General features: G+C 37.5%; 1 protein-coding gene across 1 annotated transcript in view; it reads left to right on the top strand.

Moving 5' to 3' along the window:
- The first annotated feature begins 181 nt into the window (after window positions 1-181).
- Window positions 182-20013, top strand: part of CES5A (carboxylesterase 5A) — a 288860-nt gene continuing 269028 nt past the window's right edge. The window contains 2 exon segments of the mRNA XM_081791541.1: window positions 182-566; window positions 1593-1691. The gene's annotated coding sequence lies outside the window, so the exon portion shown is untranslated.

Genomic DNA, 20013 nt, shown 5'->3' with positions numbered 1-20013 from the left:
CACCCCCCCCAGCGCCCCCGGGCCCGCGGCTCCCAGAGGTGGGAGCGTGCGGGGCCTGGCGGGGGCGGAGCCTGGGGCCGGGCGCGCGCCGGGGTGCCCCTCCCTGCCTCCGCCCCCGCCCGACGCGCGGGCTCCGCCGACCTCCTGGTCAATGGGAACGCGGGACTGGGCCGCCCGCGCCGCGGTCAGGTGGGCCCCCCAGCTCGCGCCCCGCGCCGCCCTGCTCGTCCTCCCGCTTCCGCTCCATCTTGGCTCCAGCAGCTCGCCTTCTTGGTTACTCTTCTGCTGTCAGGGCTGTGGCAGCTGAGACCAAGTGACCTCAGCAAACGCGAGGAGACAGTGGGTCGGAGTAAACCTGCGTTCCGGTGAATTCGCCTGGGGCATGGGGGCGGTCGCGGATTGTTCTTTTCCTGCGACCCACCATCATTAATTGAGCACCTAGTATGTGAGAGTAGAGGCTGTGAGGAGAGGAACACAGCAGTATGAGACAAAGCCAGGGCCTGTTCTCTAGGAGCCTCTACCTCCCTGTGCCTTCGCGGACCCTGCTCTGAGATTCCCCGCCATAGGTATCAGCGCAGGAGACAAGTCCCACTCTGGGAAGCCTTTGGTTGGGAGGGACAGGTTTTCATGAGCTTCTAGCACATCATTGCTCTTTCAACACAGAATTTAAACGCTTGTGCTCATTTTGAACGGTTTCGCTTGGTTGAAATCTTGGCATTTAATTCCCTTGTCCTGCTCCTTCCCCCAAACACAAATAAATGAATGTTAAGTCGCTTTTTGGTGAGAGAAGAGATTTTCTTCCTTTCTTCAATTTTTTAAAAACACTTTCCCATCTCTTTTTCAAATAAAGACCCAGAAACCCAGGTCAGTTACTCAGCATACAGCTAATCAAGTACCGAGGAAACACATACACATTTGCCAAAAATCAGGCGTGTTCTGGGTGGTCTCTGAGATTTTGAAGAGACTAGTTCTCACTGCACAAAATGGTTTTACAGCAGACAGTTCCAGCAGACAGCCTCAGGGGCCCTCCTAGAGAAAGGGGCCAATAGGAAAGGTTGCACGGGGATAGGACAGGCAAGAGGCCAGCAGAAAATGTTTTTTCTAACAGTTGGGCACTTCTATGGCTCTGAAAGCAAACTTGTTTGTTTCATTTCAACAACAGAAAAAAGCACCCCTGTTTTGGAAATATTACCCAGCATAAAAATATATTTGCAATGGGGGTGGAGGAGAAGGCAGTTAAGGCCCACCCAGAAGAAAACATTTTTTCCCTTGAATTTAATGTGTTATTTGTCTCTTTCTATAAATAGCTGTGTCAAAAGCTGTATGTAATGCAATTTGAATATTTAAATTTGAATCACATTTTATGTATTCTAGGAAACTGACAAAGGACTCATAAAGAATTGTTTTATAAAATAAATAACTTCTTCGCCTACCCAGACCCCAGCCTCCTTTGGTGTGTCTGTTGAGGAGGGGAGCTTAAGGGATATACCTAGTTTGCTGAAAATTAGTGTGTCATTAAAAGTCAGCCTTCCAGATCCAAAACAGAACTTAAGGTACCCAACATTCTATACAATCTGTTATTACCTCTACAGGTTGCTGAGATGATTATGCAGATCTGATATAGGGAAAAACTTCAGCAACTCACCCAGATTCTGCTATCCCTACAAGGCTGCATCGGAACGACCAAAGAGGTAAGAATATAACCATTTTTTAAAAGATGATGGGTCATATCTTATATTTTAATCCTCTTTCATATCAAGTAGTTTTTGAGATCTTAGGCTACTGGGGAATTGTGGCTTATATGGTTGAATCAAACTATCCTTGATTTTAGTTATATTTATTTCTTCTTCGTATCACACCTAGTATGGTGAAGGCATAGACCTGTTTTTGTGTGTGTGTTTTTCTTTACTTCTTTACTTATTAAGCACCTTATCTATCATGCACCAGGTAATGTTCTAGGTACTGTAGATATTGTATTTCAGGTTTGTCTACCCTGTTTTCTTTCTCTGGGTCACTTTGCATCTTTATAACTGGGCTTCATAAAGCAACTAATAATGCACTGTGTCTGTATAGTGCTTTACAGTTCATGGAACACTTTAATAAAAATTACCTCTTAGGATCTTCCCATGTAAACCTCGGTTAGACACTGTGGTGTTGGGAGTGTCATGGCAGAGTGGAAAGAGCCTAGAGTATGAATCCAGATCAGCCTGGCTATCCATTTTACAGCTGAGAAAACTGAGCCTCTGAAGGGGTGAATAACTTGTTCAAGGTTACACCATTGTTAACTAATAAACCAGGGCTCCTTTTATGTGTTTGTGGATTATTTGAGAAATAACATGTTGTATAAGCATATAAAGCATACTTTCTAGACTCTGAGAATGCTGACAACCCCAGAACACACTGATATTCACCCTCCCAACAAAAGAAGTGAGCATGAGAACATCTCAGTTTTCTGCAAGTTATTAGTAATTAGATAATACCACAAGTGTTTAATTTGTCCACAGTTAATTCCTGTGGGAATAGGGAAATTACAATCCTAACATCAGGAGTGATAAAGGACAAATTCATTTGCTTATTTTGTATGATCCTCAGAACTATGTTTCTCTGATTATTGCTGTTGGCCAGAGAATCATGTTAACTTACCCAGTCCTCAGTCAACTGTCTGCCTTGCCATTCTCACACACTGTTCGACGTATTTTAAGTTGTTTGTTTGTTTGGTTTGTTTTGGTTTTTTTGTTTTTGAGAGAGAGAGAGAGAGAGAGAGAGAGCGAGCGCTCTGGGAAAGGGGCAGAGAGACAGGGAGACAGGGAATCTGAAGCAAGCTTCTCGCTGTCAGTGCAAAGCCTAATGAGGGGCTTGAACTCCTGAACCATGAGATCATGACCTGAGCTGAAGTTGGCTTCTGAACCAGCTGAGCCACCCAAGCACCCCTGAGTTTTAAAATGAATTAGAATGTTTTATAAGAGGAACAACAGCAAAAGCCTATGTTAAGCCTTTTTACTACATGTGGCTTCTAATTCTGGAGGACAGTAATTTATGATACATGCAAGATCCTCCAGTTTTGACTTAAAGAATGTACGTTCTTATTAGATGAACCAAACTTCTCTATTTTTCCCTTTTGTAATTAATCAAATATGCATGTATTGGCAATCTTTTGTGTTTAATATATTGATTTTGATTCAAAGGAAGGTTTGGATGGGTATAAGCTTGGATTCTTAAAATCCCTAGAATGTTTTATTCAAAACCATTCACATCAGAATTAGCTGGGATGCTACATAAAAATTCAGTTACCCACCTTACTTCTACCAAGTCAGACTCTTCTGCATTCCATATTGATAGCCACTCCCCAGATGATTTTTCTGTACACAAAATGTTGGAGCTTATACATACAATCTGTATGTGCCAATTAATTCTGGTAGGAGGTTACTTTTTAAAAGTTCAGACATCTCACATGTTTCTGAATTCAACTTTTTAAAAACTGTTTTATTTATTTTTGAGGTGGGGGGGAAAGGGTGGGGGGGGTGCGGACAGAGGATCCAAAGTGGGCTCTGTGCTGACAACAGACAGTTTGATGCGGGGCTGGAAATCACGAACTGGAAGATCATGACCTGAGCTGAAGTTGGATGCTCAACCGACTAAGCCACCAAGGTGCCCCTCAACTTCTAAAATGTTTATTGTTTTAAAAATATTTTTGTCAAAGGAAAACGTGAGAATTGCTATCCCTTTTGAATACTACTGTCATGGTAAGAAACTAAGCTAAAAACGTGTGGTTCATGAACTAAATGAAACCGAACTAAATGTCAGGTGAATTTGGTGTTTTAGGGGGAATGGTAGATCACTAGAGATTTTAAGTTTCCTTACTAAGGGTTTCTATTATGAAATTGATAGCTTACAATATAACTTAGTGGTCAATATAACTTACAAAAATGTCTGGGCCAGACTAACAGATGACTGAGTATATTCTGGTAGATACCTGGTTTTAAAGAAGGAAGATACTGATCAGATTTTTGTTTCTTTTCCTAGAAGATAGCCTGCACCACCATTTAGTCCATATTCAACACTTCTATGACTGATATTATTTTGAGCACATTTCTCAGACCTGTTGGAACAGTGGTTCTCAAATGTTCAATGGTGCTAAGAATTACCTGGGATGCTTTTAAGAATGTGGATTTGTGAGTCTCATCCCTAAAATTTCTGAATGAGTAAGTCTGAGATTGAGCCTGGAAATGCTCATCTTTATAATCCTATCTCCTCCCCTAAGTGATACTGACAAAGTTTGAGAAACATCACTGGCATGTAAATTCCTTTGAGGCCGAGAGAGTTGTCTTATCACTTTGTGAATGTCCCAGAAGGTCAAGCATGGTCCACTGTCCACAGGTCATCAGTTTTAATGCTTGTAAATTAAATTCACCTATCTATAGGCAAGAGTTAAATCAGATCACTTGTCAAAGTTCTCCCTAGCGCTGAGACCTTTTGATTTTTTCTAATAGAAATTTTGTGACTTGATGACTTGGGAAGATTTTTAAGATTAAGTTCAAAATGATAGTGGCTTGTTTTCAGGTAAGGTTCTGAAAACTGAAATGATACTGACTTTAAATAAGCAAGTGGGAGATTTATTGGCATTTAGGAGCTGATAAGAAGAGAATGTATACCAAATGCTTTTGAAGAATCCATCAGAAAATTCTTTGATAAATTTTGTGTCTTGTTATTTTGTTGAGTTCATGAAAAAAGTAGTTTCTTTATTTATAATGTTAGGAATAAAAGATGCCATGGGAAGAAATAAAGATTTTGTGTATTTTTAAATGAAGGGACTTGCATGAAGGAGCAGATTAAGACTTGTAGGTAATTGAATTGAGCTCTTAAGTTATTGAAATCCATTATGTGGTCACTCTTGAGAACATTATTTGTTGAGTGTGCTTTGATGGTTCAAGAGCCCCAAAGAGGGTGCACTTTGTGATTTTTCTCAATTTAGGGTAGAAAAAGAATCCCCCAGGGATGCATTTGGCTGAGATTGAGTGGAAAGTTTGAGGAGGTAGGACTAGCGCTTTCACATTGATAAGATTGACCAAGTGCTGAAATTGAAGTTGGAAGCTTGGCTTAATATGAAGGCCTTACCTACCAATTGTGGTCTGTGTTGGAATTTTCTTGGAAAATCTTTCTTCAGAACCGAGAATAATAGTACTTTTCAACCTCCCCCGGCTGAAGTTGACAGATAAGATTAGCAGGTATGTCTTTGTAAAGCATTTATTTAATACTTACTAAGTCCTCCAGAAGACAGGAGATTTCCTGACATGAAGGTTTCTTGCATTATTTATCGTATTTTCTATCTCCATAGAGCCTTTCATGCATGCAGCTCCAACACGTTTTAGACATTATCTCATTAGTCTTCTGTAAGCTTCAAGGTCCAAAAAATTATCAATTGCTCTCTACAAATAGAAATTTTTGTTGTTGTTGTTGTTCCTGTCAGTTGTATTTGCGAAAGCAAAAAGTAGATGAATTTTATCTGAATCCAGTAAAATCAGTTTGAATTGGCTGTAACAATTATGAGTAGGGGGACGAGGAGGGCTTTCATTAATTCAAGTTCATTAGAAATAGTGTGAGAGTAGAAGTAGGTTGGCTAGACTGATTTAATTCTGTGACTTGTTTGCATCCTCTACATGTGATTTGGGGTGTTCCCAAAGTCTGCCAAATGCCAAGAACATGGTGTTCCATGGGGGGTAACACTGTCTTCAGTTGAGCTGACATTTGGGCATGTTACCTGTTCCCCAAAGGCCTGAAAAACCTTGACCTCTGTGGCAGAGAAAAAGCATTTTATTGAAATTTCTATGTGTGTGATGAGGTACATCTATAAAATTGAAGATGGGCAATTCAGAAAGAGACACATTTTTAGCCAGACAACTATCCCATTGGACTTTTAGCTAGACTCATTCAGAGCTTGAAGTAGAAAGAAAAGAACTAGATTGATTTTCCTCTCAAGCTGTCCCTGCAGTCTGCTGCCTCTTCCCATGGCCACTGTAGCTTTTGGAGAGGGCTAAGAGGAGAGGAAAGAAAAAAGGAGGAGGAGAACGCTGAATTACTTATATCCAATATAAATTTAAAGCAGTGTTATTCTCAGTCACCAAAGAGAGGACATATAAAGATCTCAGTAAAAACACTGAATGCCGTAGTTTAAATGACCAAAATTAATGAGGTGGATGCCCAAAAGCAATCTTAAAAAAAAAAAATCAATCGTGTGATTTGAGATTAAGAGGTGGGATAAATGGGGCATGGAAAGAATGGGTCAATTTGATCATCCTTTCTTTTGATTCCACCACCTCTCCTCTGTTCTAGGAAAGAAGTGACGCCAAGCATTTTTCCTTCTATTTCACTTTCCCCACCCCTGCTCCAATCCTACACTTGGCTTTATCCCCCACCCCATGAACAGTTCTCTGGCAAGAAAATAGTGATAAGAATGACACTTCCCCTATCATTGCCTTTATAATATGTGTGCACTGTGTGTGTACCATGTGACAGACTCTGTGCTTTGCGTTGGGAGTAAACTGTGGAACGCAATGCATGTGGTCCCCTGGCATCATGGTGCACATAGTCTCTGATCTTTGAATTATACCAATCTCTCATACATTTTTTGATTTGATCCTTTTAACAACCCTTTGATATAGCCAAAATTTCTATTTACATTTTATGCGTACTGAAGTTAAGCTTAGAGAAGTTCGAGTGATTTACCCAAGACCAGCTGGTAAATTTTGTAATCAATATGGTCACCCTCAATTTTCTATGTTCCAAGACAGTCTTCATGTTATATGATGCTACTTCCCTAGGATCCGTGGTTCAAACATTATATCGAAGTTGCTCTTTTTAAGTAGCATCTAGACCAATTGTATTATTCACATTTTAGTTAGTTTTTACTTTGCTCAATAATCCTCCCCCGCCCCTTGTCAGGTATTATTGATCATCATAAGTGGACTTTATCCAAGCAATATGTGATCCGATGATATTTATTCCAATAAATAATTCCTAGCTCTTAATACAGAATAAATTATGTCCATGTTTTGTGACATGCCCTCTTTCATAAAGATAACAACTAGAAATTGGGAGTAAATTATGTACAACTGTTAAAGGATAATATTAGAAAGCTTTAGTCCCAGTAGGTTTGCACAAATAATAAATGAAATCAAGAAAGGCAACAGAGTGGAAAGAACATTGGACTGGGAATCGAAAGACAGAACTTTTAGTCTTGGTTCAGCCAACTTTGGAAAATTTAGTTCTTTTTCTAGGCCTTCATTCCCTTGATCAAGGAGTTGAATTTTAGGCACCTACTGTATTCCACATACACAATTCTAAATCTGACTTAAGTGGACAGAGATCCTGGAGAGTGACATCAGGGAGACTATAGGAGGCAGAGCAATAGGCTTCTCCTATGGAGCAAGGGAATGTTACAAATCCGTTTAACCCTTGATTCTGAATCCATCTGTTCCACTGTTGAAATGGTTCCTTTTTCTCTTTTCCTCCCTTCACATCAAGAATGACTCTTTCATAGGTCTTATGGTATTTTCTTTAGAAATAGAACACTTTGTAACCAAAACAAGCCAATATTATGAAAGGATTGTAGCTTGGCTTTGATTTTTCAACTTAGAAGTGACATCACTTCCAGATATACTGGAGATTTTTTTAAGCCAATGGTGAAAGGTTTTCTCCAGATTGCCTTGTATTCCTTTCAGCACAGTAGGCAGATAATGGCTCGTAATCACCACTCAATTGATTTTGAGAGTATTTCTTGGTGGGTGAATGGGATGAGTGGGGAACATCCCACAGGGCTCAGGAGGGATAGCCAAGGGAGTCCCATAGATCCAGGAGTGACACAGTCAGTGGTAAGTAACCAAAGGGCAGATAAGCCAGACAAGGGGTAGGCCTTATCTCAACACCCTCCACTAGATCTGTTCAGTCCTCCCATTGTGATTTTCTCTGGCATTGGCTGTAATAGTTCTCCCAATGCTTCGCTTACTTCCCATACCCCAGAATACATTTGCCAGATTAGTAAGCACTTGGTTAGTGACTACTAGTTGCTCCCTGCCTGTTTGCTGGGTTTCATCAAGGGAATAGAGGGGTTCAGCATAAGCTTTCACAACTTCAGAGATACCAGTTCTAAGCTTGAAATAACCAAGGATTTATAGGTTCATCCAACAGTGAGATAAAAATTAAAGTTTTTCTTTCACTACAAAACTCATCTGCTATGTTGAAGAAAAGTGGAATTGAACAGAGAACACCTGGGTTCTCTACCCTGGAGTGACTAGGCTATGACATTTCAGAATTTTTGGGGGGTGAAGACAACTTGCTGTTGGCTCCAGAATTCAGTTCTCCCCTTAGGGAGCTATTCTAGTTAGGAATCAGCCTCTTTCCCTGCTAGCTGCCAGCATTATAACTACTGAGGAAAACCACTATCACTCCTGTGACAACATCAGAATTCAAGTAGGGAATGGGAAATTGAGTCACATAAGTCATTTCCATGGGGCCACTTACCTCCCTGGAGCAAGATAAGTCTTGCGGTGGATCCTGGACTGCTCCAGGCCATGAGCAAGGAAATTTAAGAACCCCTAGATACACTGCTTGGTGGCTGAGCATCAAATCAGTCTCTGTGCTGGTCCTTCTGTGAGCTGACCCTGGCCCTACAGAGTAGGCTCTAACCTTGGTCCTTGTGACTAGTTCCAGTAATAGGCTCTTTCAGGTTCTTTCTCAGCCTGCTTTGGGATTGGGGTTCTGCTTTGATGCCTTCAACCCTGTGGATATTAGAACCCAATTCCTAAACTTAAGTCTGCATGACTTACTACAAGCTACTATATCTCTGATGCCTATCATCTGTCTGTTTGAAACTTTACCTATTGCTGATCCCTGACTCCCAATACATCTCTCCACTTTTGGTTTCCATCTGTTGACATTGTAGGACCTTTCTCCCACTCCCATTATGTTCTACATGAGCTATCTGCTTACTGCCACATTCCTTTAACGCCATGTCTTGCCTGCATATATGGAGTTTTTCCTCTTGGTCTCTGTTGAGTGGATCTGTTATCCTGCTTAGTTCCAGTGGGATTACCTGTAGTCATTCTCAAACTTTAATGTGCATAAAAATCACCAAGAGTGCTTATTATAAGTGCAGGTTCTGGGGCTTCACCCTTAGAAATTGTGACTTAGTTATTCTGAAACAGGATTTAGAAACCTGAATTTGAACATTTATCTTTTAAATTTTGAGGTAAATAGTACAAAAATCATACTTTGAGAAGCTCAATCTAGTTTCTGGGTCTTGATCCTTCCTTAGGCATCCTATCACTAATCAAACCTGATTTTGACAGATCATGAGAAAATCACTTTTCTGTGAGGAATTTCTAAATATCATAATCATTGTTACATTTTAGGATATTATTTTTTGTTTCTACTTTTCTGCTTATTGAAAACCTTATAAAGGTTCTAATTCCTGGCTCTTGAATCGGCTAGTAAGTCATTTAAGCATACAGCAATTTAAAGGGTCCAAATTTGGGGGCACTTGGGTGGCTCAGTTAAGCATCCAACTCTGGATTTCAGCTGAGGTCATGATCTCACAGTTTGTGAGTGTGAGCCCCATGTCAGTCTCTGTGCTGACAGTGTTGAACCTGCTTGGGAATCTCTCCCGTCCTCTCTCTCTGCCCCTCCCCAACTTGCTCTCTCTCTCAAAATAAATAAATAAACTTAAAAAAATATATATAAAGAACACAGATTTTGCTCTGTGCTTTGGGCTCTGACTTCTCTGTGGTAAAGATAATTGAATATTTTAGAGATGCATGAATCAATGTCTCCACCAGCAGCCTGCATTTTAAGGCAATGGAGGAATGCGTCTTCCTCCTCTTGGATCTGGATTCACACTGTTCTTATCAAAGTGCCTGTGTATGACATTATAGGAATAACATAAATTCATGTATAGATTGGCATAAAGAGAAAGGAGCTGGACACAGGAGCTCTGGAGACAGGAGGAATTCAGGTGCAAAAGAAATTCTGTTGTGGGGTTGTGGCTTATATGAGGCCAACCCTGATTCAGATGCAATATTCCTCAGATTCAGGTTAAACATTCTTTGAAAAAAATACTTCAAAGGGCATGTTATGTACCTCCTATTCCATTATATCAGGTGTGTGAGAAGGCACTCCCAGTGGTGAAAAAAAAATTCTGAATCATTTGGAACCCCCAGGGGACATCAGGAAACCCAGGTAAAGAGTTCTACTTCTGGTCAAGAAGGCACTGCCTATTACTGAAACAACTAGAAAAAAATCAGACAGAATGCACAAGAATGTATTTCAAGATCTCGGACACCAAGTATTGAGGGACACGAGACAGGAAACAAATGAGGCAACCCTATGATTTCCACAGGTTACTGCCTTGAGGGAGTTTTGAGGCTGTGGTACAGGGAGGGAGAATCCAGGTGAAGTTCAGCAGACTCCTTGGGTTGAGAAGATGGAGTTGAGAATCCAGAAGGACCAAGGAAACTAGAGTTCTCATGACAGAATTCTGGAAGGAGAGATCTGCACAGAGAGAGAACTCTGGATATCTGCAGAGTCCCTCTTGAGTATTCAAATTGCTAATTGTTACATGCATGTGAGGAAACTACCTAAGATTGGGAAAGAACCATCAGAGGATTAGAGGGAACAGTGGCAACACTCACACAGGTCCAATAACAGGATCTGTTCTTGTTAGATAGACCAGAACATCTCATAATTCATGGGGTATTTGAGAGGGTACTCAGAAGGGTCTTGCCGCAGAAGTGGAGAATAATCAGTTTCAGACTAAATGCTACATTGATCCTACCCAACAAGCAAAATCCAAAATTATCACATAGTTTCCAAGGAATTTTATTGTTATGAAATAAAACTCAAGAATATTTAAAGAAATACAGAAATACTCAGCACCTAAGAGGGTAATACTCACAATGTCTTACACTCAAACACATATTGCCATGCATCCAAATAAATAAGAAAATCTGACCCATAATGTGGAGAACAATCCATCAAGCAAAACCAAATTAGAACTGATACTGGTATTAGAATTAGCAGACAAATACATTAACAGTTATTTAACTGAATCTTATCTGTAAGTGGAGACTTAGAATATGTCTTTTTAAATGTACAAATTAGGGGTGCCTGGGTGGTACAGTTGGTTAAGCATCTGACTTTGGCTCAGGTCATGATCTCACGGTGAATCATGAGCCCTGTATTCATGAGCCACATGAATTTGAGCCCTGTATTGGGTGAGCTCAAGCCCCACTTAGGTCTCTGTACTCTCTCTCCCTCTCTCTCCCTCCCTGTCTCTGCCCCTTGTGAGATTCTCTGTCTCTCCCTCTCTCTCTGCCCCTCACTCACTCATGCACTTTCTCAAAAATAAAAAAAAAACCTATTTAAACAAATAAAAAATAAATGTACAAATTAAATGTCTAGAGATGAAAATCATAATATCTTAGGTGAAAAATACCCTAGGTGGGATCTACAGCATACTAGATGTTAAAGAAGAAAAAATTTGTGAACTTGATAACAGAATACAAACTATTCAAATGAAACACACAGAGAAAAAAGAATTTTAGAAAATGAGGCAGACATGAATCCTACCTTATTAGTAATTGCATTAAATGTAAATGGGCTAAATACTCCAAGTAAAAGGCAGAGATATGACCCAACTATATGCTGTTTACAAGAGACACTTTATTTCAAAGACACAAATGCATTGAAAATAAGAGGATGGAAAAAAAAAAGATACACCACGCAAATAGTAAACAAAAGAGAACTGTAGTGGCTACACTTATATCAGATGAAATAGACTTTAAGACAAAAATTAATAGAAACAAAGAGAGATATTTTATAATGATAAAAGGAAAATATAACAATTTATAACATTTGGTTATAAAACATTTACAAACATGTATGCACTTAACAGCAGTGCCTCAAAATACATGAAGCAAAAATGGACAGAATTGAAGGGAGACATAGACAATTCAATAATAGTTGTTAGAGACTTCATTATCCTGCTATCAGTAATGAATGAATAACTATGCAGAAGATCAACAAGGAAATAGAAGACTTGAATAACCAGGCCTAACAGGCATCTATAGAATACTCCACCCAAAGCAGCAAGATACACATTCTTCTCAAGCCCAATGGAATGTTCTCCAGACTAGAACAATGTTAAACCACAAAATAAGCCTCAATAAACCTAAAAGGAGTGAATCAACAAAGAGCATCTCCAACCACAATGGAATTAAATTAGAAATCAATAACAGAAATAAATTTGGAAAATTCACAAATATGTGGGGGGAAAAACATATTCCTAAATAATCAATGGACCAAAGAAGAAATGACAAGAGAAATTAGAAAATATTTTGAAATAGGGGCTCCTGCATAGCTCAGTTGGTTGAGCATCCAACTTTGGCTCAGGTCATGATCTCATGCTTCGTGAGTTTGAGCCTCATGTCAGGCTCTGTGCTGACAGCTGAGAACCTGGAGCCTGCTTCAGATTCTGTGTCTCCCGCTGCCTCTGCCCCTCCCCCACTCATGCTCTGTCTCTGTCTTTCAAAACTAGATAAATGTTAAAAAATTTTTTAAAAAGAAAATATTTTGAAATAAATGAATGGGAAACACAACAAGCCAACACTTACGAGATTCAGCTAATGCAGTGCTTAGAGGGGAGTTTATAGGTATAAATGCCTGTATTAAAAAAGGAAATCTGAAATCAATATCCTCATCTTCCACCATAAGGAACTAAAAGAGAAGAGCAAACAACCTAGAGCTAGCAGATGAAGGGAATAATAAGATAAGTGTGGAAATAGATGAAATAGAGAATAGAAAAACAGAGAGAGTCACTGAAGCCAAAATTTGTTCTTTGAAAAGATCAACAGAATACATTTACTTAAACTGATCAAGAAAGAAAAAAGAGAAAAAGACTCAAATTACTAAAATCATAAATGAAAGAACTTATCACTATTCTTAGATAAAAAAGATTACAAAGGAATACTATGAATAATTGTATGCCAACTAACTAAGTAACATAGATGGACTGGACAAATTGTTGAAACTGACCCAAGAAGAAGTAAATGATCTTAGTAGACCTATAACAAGTAGAGTTTGGATTAATAATTTAAAATTTCCCAGGGTGCCTGGCTGGCTTAGTCGGTACAGCATGGAACTCTTGATCTTGGGGTTGTAAGTTCAAGCCCCACACTGGGTGTAGAAATTACTTAAAAATAAAATCTTAAAAAAATAAAATAAAATGAAATTTCCCACAAACCCCAGGCTCAAAAGGCCTCACTGGTGAAATCTATCAAAAATTTAAAGATGAATTCTAATACTTTACAAATGCAAAAAAAAATAGAAGAGGAAGGAACACCTTCCAATTCAGCCAATGATATCAATATTACTGTGATACCAAAACCAAAGACATCACAAGGAAACTTCAAACAAACGTGCATTGTGAATATAGATTTAAAAATCCTTAACAAAACACTAGCAAACTGAATCTGCCCATATACAAAAGAGATGCACCATAACAAAGTAGGATTTATCTCAGGAATATACCCAAGGTTGAAAACAATGTAACACACCATCTTAATAAAGGACAAAAACCATAATCATCTCATTTGATACAGAAAAGGCATTTGACAAATTCCAGCACTCTTTCACGTTAAAAGCAGTCAGGAAAGATACAAATAGAAGAGAACTACTTCAGGGCACGTGGGTGGCTCAGTCCCTTAAGCATCTGACTTTGACTCAGCTCATTATTTGTGAGTTCAAGCCCTGCATCAGGATCTGGGCTAATGGCACAGAGCCTGGAGCCTGCTTTGGATTCTGTTTCTCCCTCTCTCTCTGACCCTCCCTCCCTCTCTCTCTCTCTCTCAAAAATAAACATTACAATTTTTTTTTTAAAAAGGATGTCAGCTATCATTCTATTTAATATTTTACTGGAGATACTGGTCAGGGAAATTAAGCAAGAACAAGAAATAAAAGGCATCCAGATTGGAAAGAAAGAAGTAAAACTCTCTATTTGTAAATGACAAGATGTAGCAAGTTTGCAGGATGCAAGATCAATATACAAGGCAGTTATATTCCAATACACTAGCAATAAACAATCTGAAAACGAAATCAGGAAAATAGACTGACTGCATGGCTCAATCAGTTAAGTGTCTGGCTTCAGCCTAGGTCATGATCTCACAATTCATGGGTTTGAGCCCTGCATTGGGCTCTGTGCTGACAGCCCAGAGCCTGGAGCCTGCTTCACATTCTGTGTCTCCCTCTCTCTCTGCCCCTCCCCTGCTCACACTCTGTCTCTCAATAATGAATAAATGTTAAAAAAAAAATTAAAAGAAAACAATTCAATTTACAATAGCATCAAAAACAAAACAACAACAAAACACTTTGCAGTAAAATTTTTAAAAAGAAGTACAAGACTTGCTCATTGAAAACTACACAGAGGGGTGCCTGGGTGGCTCAGTCGGTTGAACATTCCACTTCGGCTCAGGTCATGATCTCGCAGTCTGTGAGTTTGAGCCCCACGTCGGGCTCTGTGCTGACAGCTCAGAGCCTGGAGCCTGCTTTGGATTCTGTGTCTCCCTTTCTCTCTGCCCCTCCCCCACTCATTCTCTCTCTCTCTCTCTCCCTCTCTCTCTCTCTCACTGTCAAAAATAAACATTAAAAAAAATTTGTAAAATAAAAAAAAGAAAACTACATAGAATCATTGAGAGAGTTTTAAAAAGATGCAAATAAATGGAAAGATATCCCATGTTCATGGATTGGAATATTTAGTATTACTAAGATGGAAATACTACCAAAACTGATCTATAGTTTCAACATACTGCCTATCAAATTTTCAGTTGGCTTATTTTGAAAAATTTGTCAAACTGATTCTAGAATTCATGTGGAAATGCAAGGGGCCCAGAATAGCTAAAATAATTCTGAAAAGGAAGAACAAAGTTAGAGGATTCATATGTCTTGATTTTAAAACTAAATACAAAAGTGCAGTAAGGAAGACAGTGTAATACTGGCACAAGAACAGACATATAGAGACATATGATCAAAAGAAAAGGATTACAAGTCCAGAAGTAAACCTTTACATTTATGGCCAATTGATTTTTGACAAGAATGCTGAGATAATCTAATAGAGAAAGAACAGTCTAGATACATTCAAAAGAACAAAATTGGGGTGCCTGGGTGGCTCAGTCGGTTAAGCATCCAACTCTTGATTTTGGCTTAGGTCATGATCCCACAGTTTGTGGGATCGAGCCCTGCATCAGGCTCTGTGATGACAGTGTGGAGCCTGCTTGGGATTTTCTTTCTCCCTTTCTCTCTGCCCTTCTCCTGCTCACGTGCACGTGTGTGCACATGCTCTCTCTCTCTCTCTCAAAATAAACAAATAAGCACAAAAAAAGAAGAAAATTGAATCTCTAACTCACACCATACACAGAAATTATCTGAAAATGGACCCTAGACCTAGATGTAAGAGCTAAAATAATAAAAGTTTTAGAAGAAAATGATAGGAGTCAATCTTCATAATATTGGGGTGATGGTTTCTTAGATACAACACCAAAAATACAAGCACAGAGGGTAAATAGGTAAGTTGGACTTCATCTAAATTAAAGCCTTTCATGCTTCAAAGAACACCATCAAGAAAATACAAGGCAACCCACAGCTGGGTGAAAATATTCGTAAATCATGTATCTTTTAAAGGACTTGTATTTAGAATATATAAAGAACTCTTACAAATCAATAATAAAGAAGACATATAACCCAATTTAAAAATGGACAAAGGATCTGAAAGGAGATTTCCCCCAAGAAGATATACAAATGGCCAGTAAGCTATAAAAAGATGCTCAACATCATTAGGCATCAGATAAACGCACATCAAAACAATAATGTGCTACCACTTTACAGTTACTAGAAGGGCTGTAATAAAAAAGACAATAAAGTATCATTGAGGGTGTGGAAAGATTGGAACCCTCATACATTGCTGGTGGAAATGTAAATGGTGCATCCACTTTGGTACTTCCTCAAAAGATTAAATGTACGTCATGACCCAACAATTCTATTCTTATTTCAAGATAAATGAAAACATACATGCACACAAAAACTTAATTTTTATAGCCACATTATCCATAGTAGCCCAAAAGTGGAGACATCCCAATTGTCCATCAGTTGATAAAATGATGAACAAAATGTGGCATATCCACACAATGGAACATTATTCAATCATAAAAAGGAATGAAGTACTTCTACATTCTACATGACATGGATGAACCTTGAAAACATTATGGTAAGTGAAAAAAGCCAAGCACAGAAGACCAGATATCATAAAATTCCATTTATATGAAGTGTCCATAACAGGCAAATCTATAAAGACAGAAAGTCAATTTGTGGTTGACTAGTGTGGGGGAGTGGGGAGAAGGGGGAATTACTGTAAATGGATGTGCTAGGTATAATGATGGTCTCCAAAAATGTCCATATTTCAATCTTCAGAACTTGTGAATATATGTTACATTACATGACAAAAGGGACTTGGCAGAAGTGATCAAGTAAGTATTCAGACCTTGAGATAGATTATCCTGAGTTACCCACATAAATATATAATCACATGAATCTTTAAAAATGGAGAACCTCTCCCATGTTTGATGGGAGATGGAAATGTAAATGGTCACAGACATGCAATGTTTCTGGCTTTTTAGATGGAGAAAGTGGGCCACGAAGCAAGAAATGTGGGTGCCCTCTAGAAGTAGGAATAAGCAAGGAAATGGACATTTCCCTAAAGCATCCAAAAGGGAATGCAGGCCTGCCAACATTTTGACTTTAGCCCAGTGAGGCCATTTCAGATTTCTGACTCCAGAACTCTAAGATAATAAATTTGTGTTGCTTAAACTACCAAATTTGTAGTAATTTATTGCAGCATCCATAGAAAACTAATATAATGAGTATCCTTTGGGGTGATGAAAATGTTCTAAATTAAATAGTGGTGATGGCTGGACAATTTTCTGAATATGCTAAAAATTATTGATGTGTACACTTTAAATAGACAAATTTTATGGTATGTGAATTATGTCTCAATAAAAATGCTTAAAAAAAAGAGTAGAGCATCAGTGAGGTAAGGGAACCAATATATTTATAATTTGAGTTCCCAAAGGAAAAATAGAAAAAAATATTTGAAGAAATAATGCCCAAAAATATTCAAATTTTGATGTAAACTACAAACCCATAGATCCAAAGATCATAGTGAACTCCAAACACAAGAAGTTTGAAGAAAACTATACTAAGGCTCATCATAATCAAACTGCTCAGAACCAGTGATTAAAGAAAAATTTTAAAGGCAATCAGGGAATAAAGATGCATTATATGCACAGGAACAAAGATCAGGATGAGAGTGATTTCTCTTTGGAAATGAGAGAAATGAGATAGTGGAGTGATATCTTTAAAGTACTAAAATAAAAATACTGTTAACATAGAATTCTATACTCAGAGCAGAGAATCTCTAAAAAATAGAGGCAAAAAAAAAAAACTTACTCAAAAATATAAAAGGTGTAAGTATTTATCACCACTAGACCCACACTACTAGAAAGTCCAAAGTTGTTCAGGCAGAAGGAAGATGGCACCAAGTCAAAATATAGATCTCACACAAAGAAATAATATCAGAGTTAGTAGCTACATGAGTAAATGTATAAGATTTATTCTTATATAAATTACTTTGAAAGAATTTATTGTCTAAACACAAATATTAACAATATGTTCTGAGGCTTATAAGTCAATATATGACAAAAAAGGTAAGAGGAGAGAAATAAAAGTATAAATTTAAGAGCAATAATTCTCTTCTATATAAACTGATATAATATTACTGGAAGGTACACTGTGATTAGCTAAAGATGTGTAGTATAAACCCTGCTAAAATGTAAACCAAGCATTATAGCTACATAAGCCAACAAAGGAGATAAAATTAAATAATAAAAAAATAGCCAATTAATCAAAAATAGGCTGAAAAAGGAAAAGGGAAAAAAGAATAATTGGGAAAAATAGAAAGTAAATAGCAAGATGATAGATATAAACTGAACTATATTAGTAATCACATTAAATGTAAATGGTCTAAACACCCCAATTAAAAGGTCAGATCAGATTTTAAAAAGCATGACCAATCTATATATGCAATTGAAGTATAAATAAGTTTAAAAGTAAAAGGATACCATGCTAACACCAATCAAAACAAAGCTGGAGGGTCTACCTGATATTAGACAAAGCAGATTTCAGAGCAAAGAATGTTACCAGGGAGAAAAGAATATTGTTTCATAATGATAAAGGGATAATTCATCAAAAAAATATATTAATTCAAACTTTTATGCATATAATTACAAAGCCTTAAAATATATGAAACAAAAACTGACAGAAATTAAGGAAGAAATCCTTAGTTATAGTTGAGGTTTTCAACACTCCTTTCTCAGTGATTCATAAGATATATAGAAAATTAATAAGAACATAAATGACTTGACAACCACTATCAACCTGCCTGACCTAAATTACATTTATAGAACACTTTCCTCTCCAAGTACTGAATATAAATTCTTTTGAAGCACATATTCTAGGACATAAAATACATTTTCAATTGATTTAAAAAGATTCAAACCACACTAAGTATATTTTCCAGCCATACCTAATTATATCAAATTAGAAATCAGTAACAGAAAGAGGTCTCAAAAATCCCCAGATATATGAAAACTGAATATCGTCCTTCTGAATCACTGTGAGTTACAAGAAATCAAGATGGAATTTAGAAAATATTTTGAACCAAATGAAAATGAAAACATAATCTACTAAAAATTGTGGGATGTTGCTAAGGTGATATCTAGAGGGAATCCTGTATTACAAAATACCTGAGTGAGAAAAGAAGAAAAGTTTCAAATCAATAACCTAACCTTTAACCTTAAACTAGAAGAGTAAATTAAACCTAGAGTATGCAAATGAAAGGAAATAGTAAAAATCAAAATAAAGATCAATGGAATATAAGACAAAAAATAGACAAAAAGAAATAAAACTAAAAGATGGTTCTTTGAGAAGATCAGTAAAATTGATAAAACTCTGGTCAGACTGATAAGGGAAAAAATATACAGGACACAAATTACAAAGATCAAGAATGAGAGAGGTGATGTCGAAGATTATGGTGATGTTAAGAAGGATAATATGGGAATATAATGAACAATTTAAGTGCCAATAAATCCAACAACTTAGGTGAAATAGACATTCATTCTGAAATACACGAATTACCAAAGCTTACTCTAGAAGAAATAGATACTCTGGATAACCCTATATGTTATTGAAATTGAATTTGTAGTTTAAAATCTTCCCATGAAGAAAATGGCATGCCCAAATGGCTTCACTTGGGAATTCTATTCATCTTTTAAGGAAATAAAAACACTAATTCTCACAAACTTCCAGAAAATCGAAGAGAAGGAAATACTTCTCTTCTATGAGGTCAACAAATTACCCTGATAGCAGAACCAGACATTACAGCAAAAGAAAATTACCAATATCCCTCATGAACATAGATACAGACATTCTAAAGAAAAAGGGACTTATAATTCTTTACTAAAAGCAAAACTCTAATGCCTCTCCTAATTCAGTTGAGATAAAGGTAGGAAATTGGCCACCTCTGTTTATATATCATTAAATTTATCTGACAGTCAAGATAGAATTTAACTTTATGGTGAGCTCATTTTTTTTGTTGTTTTTATTGGCCATCATTAAAAAAAATCAGCCATAACTAACACACACAGTTCCAAGGTTTTAAAATTCTTTACTATGACTTATTCCAGAGTATTTTAAATTTACGATATTTAGACAGTATTTCACCCACTTTTGTGTCATTTCTGCTGTATTTTGTCAAAGTTTGCAGCAATAAAGGTAAAATAAATATACTGTATATTTTAAAAGCTTATCTTTATATTTTGTTAAGGGCCTAAGATATTGAAGAAACTTAATACTTTTTTT

The sequence above is a fragment of the Panthera onca genome, chromosome E2, assembly GCF_046562875.1.
Source record: "Panthera onca isolate mPanOnc1 chromosome E2, mPanOnc1 haplotype 2, whole genome shotgun sequence".
Lineage (NCBI taxonomy): Eukaryota > Metazoa > Chordata > Mammalia > Carnivora > Felidae > Panthera > Panthera onca.
The sequence above is the reverse complement of the archived record's forward strand: the minus strand, read 5'-3'. Positions and strand labels throughout refer to the sequence as shown.